Genomic DNA, 10767 nt, shown 5'->3' with positions numbered 1-10767 from the left:
AGTGAATTATGAGTTTTTATTTAAGTAAAAGAACTATTAATCAAAAAATTAATTTAAAAGAACAAAACATAGATTTTCTTTACCTGAATGTGCCACATGATCTACTTGTTGATCAGTCTGAACATCCTCTGGCACTCATTCAGCACGACATGATTCTATATCCTCAACACAAAAAGGTTATACCAAGTTCAATTAAAGATGTTAAATTGTATTAATAATTACATAATTATTTTTAAATAACAAATGAGCACCTCTATCGATGGTACGATGCACATCAGGGGCTTCATGATGTTGCGTATGATCTGTGTTAGGACTAACAGGCTGCATTGCAATGTCATGAACATTATTATCAAATAAATTGTTGCTAAAGTATTCAATTTCTAATATATTTTTTGGCATATTTACCTATGCACATGATGCAAGAGACTGTACGGTTGGGGTAATGGAAGCTTGCCGTAGGCGTTCAGCCACCGCTGCATAGCCTTGCTTGAAGGCAATTTTTTGTGTTCTTCTGTGGCCTCCAGATTAAAATCAACGCCCTGCATTTTTTTATTAATTAACAAAATTATTTTCATTTTATAAATAATTTTTCTTTGCAATTCATTTATTGCTACTTACAACGCGTGCTTTGATTTTTGAATATCCCCCAAAGCCAAGTTTGTGCTACGCAACCTTTTCCAGCCTCGCCTTTGTTTCCTTTGATGTGTCTTGCAACCTATGAAAAGTTTGAAATATGTTAGATGATATAAAGAGAATACTAGAATCATTGTGGAAACATTTACTTCACTTGGGTTTGATTTCTTTGGAGGAAAAAATGCGCCATATATATGGGTTCGATTTCTTGGTCAAAATTCATGGGATATTTTTACTGAGATCCTTGAGAAAGAACATATAGTTACAACTCTAGGAAGTGGGTTTGGACCCGCAGGTGAAGGTTTTATAAGGGTGAGTGGCTTTGGTCATAGAGAGAACATATTAGAAGCTTCATTTGTCAATATATCTTATGTAGGATTTATGCCTAGATTGAGATTGAGATTTATAAGCAATTGTGCCAGCATATGAATTACATACCTTTCATATTTACAATAACAAAATTTAAATACCAAAATTGAGGATTATGCGTGGTAGTATGTTGGAGACATAACTCCTATTTTAGGGATTTTGACAAAACAACATAGCGAGAAATATTGAATTCAAAAGGATGAGAATGTGAGGGAACAAGAGGTGCAGGTGAAGGTTCAAATCACATGAAAAGTCATTTGTACACACTGTGAATTTTGTTGTACATTATGTTGTATTTTAAGAGTGCTCCCCCAAGGTAGATGTGTTAGGCTTGGTACTTTGTCTCTTTACTTCACTGATATATGTGTTTAAATTAGTCTACACACAAATAATTAACATGTTACCAAAGCTGATACGCCTTTTGTGAGCTTGCAAAGAGCTAAGGAATGGAAGAGAAATATTGGAAGCAGGGTGATATCAGGAAAAATCTCTTAATGAGTTTCCATCTTTACAGTTTCCACAGGAGAAAAAGCAAGGATTCCCTAAAAATGATAATCTATTGGTTGGGTATAGACACATAATCCATGTGATCAAAGCTTCAGCAGCAACGGAAAAGACTAAAAAAGAAGAATGGATTTTAGATGTGGTGGAAATGCTCAGCTTTAAATTCTTTAGGATTCTTAGACTACATTGTTATCTGAAGATAGAGATTAGATTTTGTGATGCTTCACACTTAAATCTGATGTATAGTGTATATGCACTTCTTTTTTGATATGCAACAAAGCACAAAATGGAATTGATGACAGTATAAAATAACAATCACTAATGACAACATTATATACTGTTATCATAGTTAATAGAATACTATAGAATATGGGATTTGATATCTTCAATGATGGATTTCATTAGGATTTACATGCAGATTAAGTGCAGATTTGATGCACACATGACCCAAAAGAAAATAGGGGAATAGTGAGCAATTATTGTAAAAGAAAGGGAAAGTCAACAAGTATAGTGGTCAAGGAATTGCCTATTTTTATGGCTCAAAATCTAACATGGTAGATCATATCACAAGATTCGATTGTCACAACTTTGAGTAGGAATTTCTTAGTTGAATTAGAGTTTGAGTTCAGCGAAGATAAAATTTGAGAAAAGAACCCATAGGAGACATAGGCTCTAAAATTTGTCACTAAATATGAATATTGTCAATATATCTTATGTAGGATTTATGCCAAGATTCAAATCGAGATTTATAAGCAATTGTGTCAGCATATGACTTACATACCTTTCATCAATAGATAGATTAAATTGAGCTAGTTGAAATTGTTGATACTGAAGTTGAACCCTAAATTTTCTCATTAATGTACTAGTAGTTAATACTATTGCATACCTTTTTGGATTTTCTGGTGCACTTTCTTTTGGCGGACGTTGCCCTTTCTCCTTTGCATCCAAAATGAACTCATTCCAGTCCCTCACTGAAACAAAGGGAGGATGCTCGTACTTCGGGTTGTGGACGAGGCTCTTTCTATATGTGCCCCTCACAACCTTGAGATGTCTGGCACCTTTTTGTAACAATTTCTTACGATAAAAAATATTACTACCAAACTCATGCTCTATATCTTTGATGAGCCCATCTTTTAATTTTTGAGATTGGTAGTTCCACCTTTTAAGAAAAAACACAAAATTGTTCGATATAGCTAGTATAAGAAAAGACTCGAATGAAAGGAAAAATGTTGCACCAATTAATGATATGAAAAAAAATAGTGGGGTAAAATTAGTTCAGTTATGATGTACAGCAACCTAGTACGTATGGTGGGCATGAATCTTCGTAGCGTGAGGTCATAAAGCCTCCTATAAAATGTATCATTTCCTGCAAATAATGTCATGGGATAATTAATAGTAAAAACCATTATAATGAATCATATGAAAGAAGACTCCCACTTTTGGTTCTCTATAGAAAAATTAGTTAGTATCTTCTACTCAAAGCATGAAATTGCAATGTACCAAATTCCTAAACTAGAGAATTACTGGTATAGACTAAGAAATTCAATTTTTTTCTTACTTGTCCTATATACTACTCTCCTACAAAGAAAGAATGCTCCAACACTTGTGCTCTTCTTGTCACCAACACTTCCTATCCAATCTGCATTAGTGAAGGCCTTCAAATCTAAATTTCCTCCTTTTTTGTATCATGCAATCCATAGTTTTCAGTACCCTTTAGATACCTCATGATTCTTTGTATTTCCATCATATCATATTCTTTATGATTAGCCAAAAATCTTGCTACCATACCAACTGCAAGAGCATCATCAAGCCTACTATGTACACCATACTGAAGTTTTCCAATCATTGATCTGTATGTGGTCTGATCTACCTCCTTGGAATCATTATTTTTGGAAAGCTTGTGTCTAGTAGACATAGGTGTTCCAACTGGTCTTGAATCCTCCATTCAAAATTTATTTAGTATCTCCTTGATATACTTAGATTAAGTAATGTAGATACCATCTTTCTTCTATTTAATCTACAAGCCAACAGAGATTTTGATTTCTCCAAACATTGACATTTCAATTTCATTACTCATTTCCTCTAAAAAGGCTTTGCATAAATCATCATTTCTAGTAAACAATGTGTCATCCAAAAAGATTTCTACCACTACAATCTTCTTTTCTGGTCCATCTTTGATGTAAAGATAGTTGTCATCATTTTTCCTTTGAAAACCAATGTTTATCAAGTAACTATGAAGTCTTTCATACCATGCTTTGGGAGCTTGCTTGAGACTATAGAATGCTTTGTCTAGTTCACAAACCGTATCCTTTTTTGCTAAGATCTACAAAACCTTTAGGTTGTTTAATGTAAACTTCTTCTTCTAGAATTCCAATCAAGAGTGCAGATTTCACATTCATATAATTTAATTTAAATCCTTTATGTGTAACATAAGAAACAAGAGAAAAAGTTTCACCATAGTCAATACATTCCTCTTGAGAATAACCTTTGCATACTAACCTTTCTTTTTTTCTTGAAACTACTCCATCTTCATTTAGCTTATTTTTGAAAACCCACTTTGTGCCAATTACATTCTTATCCTTGGGTCTAAGAACAAGAGTCGATGTCTTATTCCTTTCTATCTTTTCTATCTCCTAATTCTAACTTCAATCAAACTTTCATTATCCAAAACATCTTTAACTATTCTAGGTTGAAATTCAGTAAGCAAACATGTACCTTTCAATTTTTTCCTTGTCATTGTACCACCTAACTTGTCTCCAATTATCTGCTCAAGTACATGGTACCTTTCTGACATATCTTGTTAATATAGGTACTTTAGATTTAGAACTTGTTCCACTTGCCTCACAATGATCTTCTACATCATGCTGGGGTCCCACTATCTGTGACTCAGGTCCTTCAGATTCAGACTTAGGTTGCACTAGCTATAACTTGTTAGCCTCTAATTGCAACTAGAGTCCTTCAAACTATGACTTGGGCTAATTAGATTGTGACTCAGGTTGGACTAGCTACAACTCAGGTACTTCTAGAGATTTTGGCAACTTAGGAGTTGAAGTCTATTGACTTCCAATTGGATTAGACAATGTATCAAGTTCAAAGGAAGTAAACTATCTATAATCTTTAGGTTCTTTGCTGCTCTCTTCTTCACTCTTTTCTGCAAATCATCAATCTTCACATGTGCACTTTCTATGATCTTATGAGTGGTTAGATTCAGACATTGATATCCCTTATTTCTGTTGGAATCCCAGTAATATACCTTCATCACTTTTGACATTAAATTTACCTTTCCTAGTCCCCTTCAAAACATAACATTTTCTACCAAATAATTTCACGTAACTTACATTAGGTTTTTAGCCATACCATTGTTCATAAGGAGTCTGATTAGATTCTTTCTTTAACTATACTCTATTTAGGGTATGGACTATTGTACTAATTTCTTCTTTTGAGTATTTGACTCGAACATTCTTTCCTATCATCAAGGTTCTTGCACAATCTATGATTGAGCTCTTCCTTCTTTCTACTATAGCATTTTGCTGAGGTGTACTATGGGTGGATACTTATTTTTTTGATTCCTCCACTAGTAAATTTAGGCTTAATTTGCGACACAAAAAGGTCTCAATTTTAATAAGAGTACGTCGCTAAAGTGACCAAAGTCATCGTCGCACAAATTTGGTCAATTTTCTGCCACATTCATTTCGCGTCAAAATTTTGACTACATAAACGTGGATTTACCGACACAAATTTCGTCGAGTACTCTAGTCAACGTAAACTGTTATTTTCTCAATTCTGACATAAACTTTCCCAATTTTTTGTCAAAATTCTGACTAGAGATGCTTAGCTTTCGATGTCGGTGCTATACTCGCGACCTAAAAGGTTGCCAGTTTGGTGTCTCAATTGCGACGAATATTGGTCGCAATTGAGACCAAAATGTGTCGCAATTGAGATGCGCTGTCCAATTTTTTTTGAAAGCTTTTCTCTCATAGGAGCGTTCAAAACTACACAAAACTTGATTATAAAGTGTAATTGCTTGATGCATGAGAGTCAAGGTATCATGCACATTATTTCCTCCACACCATTGTTTCGTTCATCAAATGATCTATTTTATACAAAACAATGGGAAGGAGGAAGAAATGTGCATGATATCCTATTTCTACCAAGCAATTATGCTTTACAACTCAAATTTTGTGTAGTTTAGAAGGCTCCTATGAGAGCAAAAGCTTTGCAATAATTGGCACAGCACGTCTAAATTTTGGTTCCTGCAGGGAAGAATAAAATTAGGAAATAATTATTTATCAGAAATGAAAGCCAATAATTTCATCTATTTTTCAAACAGATAAACGTGACAAAAAAACTTATAGTCCCAATCACATCATCATAAGAGCGCATATATAACTATAACTATAACTGTGTAAAACCAACATAATTTACAAATATCCACAATTCAAATATTATCCCTTGATGTTTTCTTTAATAATGCTCCAATGCCTTAGGGCATTCAATTAGAAACTTCAAAATTAATGCTATCAAGTAAGATGTCGTTTCATAGCCACCAAGGATAAGGTCCATAATAAGATTCAATATCTCTTCATCCATAATGTATATTAATGCTATCAAGTTAGTTGTTATATTAATAAGATTCAATATATCTTCATCAATATACCTCTGGTTCTCGATGGAGATGTGCTCCAATCAATAGGAAATGTCATCATGAAGCAGGAGGTGAGGTTGAAGGATTTTATGGAGGCATTCGGAAGTTAATTACAGAGGAAGAGATTTTAGCCTGGAAGAAGTTGTGGCCAAAAGAATCGCTAGAATGATTGATTGTTACATTAGAATTATCTTCATTTAACATTAAAGCTGCATGCATATTGGAATGGCTGACATCATCGTAAAGTGTATTTGATGATAGCACATTTGTTTAGGATATACATAGAGAATGTCAAGAGTGTTGTTGACAACTTTTGTATTTCTTTTGGCTTTTTCATGTTGGTTAGTCTACTAACCCTAACTCATCTCATCTAGGTCATATCAAATCTTGATAAAGGCTAGTTTGCAACAATTTAACTCCTAATAGCTAGTTTATAAAAGTAGTTAAAATAACTTGTTGTAATACAATTATCTTCATAAGGAGGTCTAATTTGCATTCTCAGTACAACACTCACCCAAATATGCTTTCAAAAGGTATTTAAACAACAATTAGATCTTAACAAAATTAGATATGAAAGTGGAAATGATAATCAGGTCATGTACCTCTTCTTCATCTCGTTTGTGCTTGTTTTCCTTAGCCTATTCGTGAAGATTTGCAATGTACTTATAAGATATCTCCCGAGAGAAGCTTTCATCACTAATTGCCCTGAATATTCATATCCAATATATTTATAGCTACTACTAGTGTAAGGTACATGATAACTACCTTTAATTACTCACAATAAGATTAATTCCTGATAGTGGCTCTTTTACCTGTATGCTTCCGCATCTTTGAGAAAAGGTATGTAATCCTCCCATTCTGAGGAAGCAACAATTTCCTGAAATGGAAAAACAATATATAACTAGTTTATCGTTACATAGATAGAAATTCGTTTATGATAAGAATAGAAATTCATTCATATTCAAGATTTTTAATGTACAAAACTCTGTGAAATTTTACTCCAGGTGTAAAAGTAGTAGAGGATAAAGAGACTGCATTAGAAGGATTTTTTCCAAAATGAATAATGTAAACCTTCAGAGAATAAAGCAAAGCCATGAAATCATCTGCCAACCTTTCCCTCCTTTTTGCTTCTTTCTCTTCCTTTTCCTTTACTTGTTCAATCACTTCTTCAAACACAAGCTGCAAGCAATACACAGGATGTCAGTAAGACCTAACAAAATCATATATCCCAAAACAACTTGCATTACTTTCAACATTTGCAATTGTTTCAGTTTAACCTAATAAAAATCCATTATCCATTAATGAAAACAGACTAATGCATTGGTGATAGCGATTCACTTCCAGCAACTACTTACTAGTGCAAATGAGTCAAAACATAATGTAGCTGATGCAATGACCGAATCAGTTAGGAACCAGAGTCATATGGAACATAAGGATAAGATCCTTGTTTGTATAAATAGTAGTTACTAGGAACATAACAATATGTGACAACATTGTTCAAAGGCAAATACCAAATACTTTTATTGTGAAGTCTTCTGTAGGTGAGACAAAAAATCTAGAAATGTAACCAGGACAAACCTTAAGATTTGTTTCAGATGCAGTAGCCAAATCAGATAGTTCCCCAATGGAGGCTTTGAACTTGTCAAGAGTCCATGCTGATGTTACTGCGAGCTGCAATCATTACATAAAAAAGATTACAATATATATTACATCCAATGAAAAATCTTAAAGCACAAAAGGCACACCTTTCCTAACTCCATAGCATCTTTTATGTTTGATTTGTCCTCCTGGTACTACCAAAGATACATATTCAAAAAATGGTTACATCAAAGGAATCAAACATACATTGCCTTGACTAATAATGATTGCAAGCCTGATTGTGAAAGTGCAATTAAATCCTGCAATCAAATCATTAAAATATATGCAACTTTCTTACCTACTTTTTCATCCCTTCTGCAACATCTTCAAACAAATCCTTGGGTGGTGAACCAGATGTATTTGAAGCAGGCTCTTTGCTTTATGATCCTCCAGTTCTTTGCTTTATCAAAGAACTAGAGGATCATAAAGCAAAGAGCCTGCTTCAAATGAAGTGTGTCTTTGCTGTAAGCAGGCCAGTTGCTTTATGATCCTCCAGCAATCTTCAAAATTCATCCCAATTTTTACGTTCTTTTTGGCGCAGTTATTCCTGCATTTAAAAATATTCAAGTCATTCCAATATACAAAAATAAGATAGATGAAAACTATGGAAGCACACTACTCTCTCATTCTAGACAACCTTTTGAATCATTTGTACTTCTTCCTCCTCCAAATCAGATATAACACGTCAAAATTTTAGGATGTTCTCAGGTCATTAGGTATGACAGCTTTTGGAAAGATAAGATGCCTGTAACCAAAGCCATTATCCACATAATGACAACAAACTATTCATCAATCAAGATAAAAACCAAACAGCTTTCCAAACACAAGCATTTTACAGCTATGGCATCTCCAGTGCACCTTCCAAATTCGAGTACAACAATATGGGTTCTAAGATTACACCAAAAGCAGGTCCAAAGAGAAAGTCGGATAAATTCGCAGGTTAACATGTGTATTCAACACTAGATCACAATTTCCTACAGGCAAGACTTTAAGATAGAAAAAAAAATGTGAATTTGAGATTTGTTGGGATACCTTGCAAAGTCATTACAATTTCAGAGATTCCTGACTTCAGAATTCATAAAAGAAATTGAATAATGTTTTGAGGAAGATCAATTCGAGTTATAAAACCCAAGCATGAAATTGAGGAATAGGACAAAGAATGAAATGTCATTAGTTTATCAATCTAATTTTGTGTTCATGTTTTCTGCTCACCATAACCTTCCTACCCATCTCAAATATTATAATGTGAGGAAATGCTGAAAGCTCACCTTGGTTGAGCAACCTGTTCACCCTTTTGATTCCCTCCACTGTTGAAAGAACTAAAATATATCAACAAATTAAGTGTTAGTGAAACTACTTGAACAAATGAAAGGAAAAAGTAAACAAATTTTGTACAATCTAAGGGATTTATTGTGAATTAAGTAGAGTTCAAGATCGTTTGATTTCTAACATATGATAATATATCACACTATTGAAACATTGATATAACAAGCATACAATATATTGAAAAATAACAACAAAAAGCATTACATATTGTAAAAATAATAATATGTACCAGGGATGCAAGGGGTGAGGATGCCATTTCCTATAACCATACAAGTCCCCACAAGGGCTAGTATTAACAAACATCTCTTGGCAAAGTTACTTTTTTCAAGAGCTTCCTTTATCCTAATGGCTCTATTGGGCTGTCTACCTACAACTTCAAGTGTATATGAGGAGAGTTTCCTGTCTTCTTCTTGGTAATTGGGTATCATGCTGACATTTGCATGGCGACAAATCATAGAATAAAGAGAAAACATTCCACCTGCAAAAGAAACCATCCCTTTAAACTTAGAACACATGTTTTCACATCAAAAAGATCAAACTTTGACCTAAAAACAAAGTGAAACTAGAGCTGTTATAATCTTACCATCTCCATTATCATTGGCCCACAATACAATGAAGACATATTTGATGAGGGGCAAAAGAGTGAGAGAATATATGATCAAAGAAAAAGCCTCAAGAACATCATCAAGATGTTTGATGCCATCAGGAAAAGTACTCGCATACACATAAAGTGGTGATGTTCCTATGTCCCCATAAACCACACCAATACTCTGAAACGCCAATTGCACAACTGCAGCCATGCTCAACATCTGAGAAACAGGATTTTTCATAAAGCGATGTTAGAATAGTTACTAAAATGGTCATAAATTATGTTGTTATAGTAAAAGAATACTTTAACTTAAGAGAAAAAAAACTATACAATATTAAAACATGATATCGTGCTTTAAAAACTAAAAAGGTACCTGTAACGAAGAAGTTCATTTCGACTTGCTAATTGGTTGTCACTATTAACTATAAGCTTATCTTTAAAGTTTGAGATTCACTTGGTTTCGAGAATAGTTAAATATTCTCTACTTAACAGGGCCAACCACGTGAAGGTGGAAGCTCATTTGGCCCCTCCCTCCCCCCCCTAACATCACTCTAAATTCCCTAACATTTAATAACATTCAATTCATCCATTTTTGAAATAGAACATTCAATCATTATAATCACATGATAACATTCATTAACACATAAAATTCATAAACACATAAAATTCATAAACACACAACATTCACGAATAATTCATTAACACGCAACATTCAAGAGTAAGTCATTCATGAATAATTCATTAACACAATATTCATTAACAATATTCAAGAGTAAGTCATTCATGAATAATCATCTCTTTTTTTATTTCTTGCCATTTCTTTTTTTCATAAAATATCTAAGAGGAATATCAATGTCCTCGTTAGGATCCCCCTCCTCTACTGGTTCTAACACATGTCTCCTCCTCATCCGTTCAGGAACACCATGAGGCCGCTGCACCAAAGGGGGGTCCACTGCAATAACAAGTACTTCATGAGGTTAAATTCCCACCATTTTATATTAGTGAATTATGAGTTTTAATTTAATTAAAATAACTTTTAATCAAAAAATTAATTTAAAAGAAC

Source organism: Cupressus sempervirens, chromosome 1 (genome assembly GCF_028749045.1).
Source record: "Cupressus sempervirens isolate cs-2001-9-10 chromosome 1, ASM2874904v1, whole genome shotgun sequence".
Classification (NCBI taxonomy): Eukaryota; Viridiplantae; Streptophyta; class Pinopsida; order Cupressales; family Cupressaceae; genus Cupressus; species Cupressus sempervirens.
The sequence above is the reverse complement of the archived record's forward strand: the minus strand, read 5'-3'. Positions refer to the sequence as shown.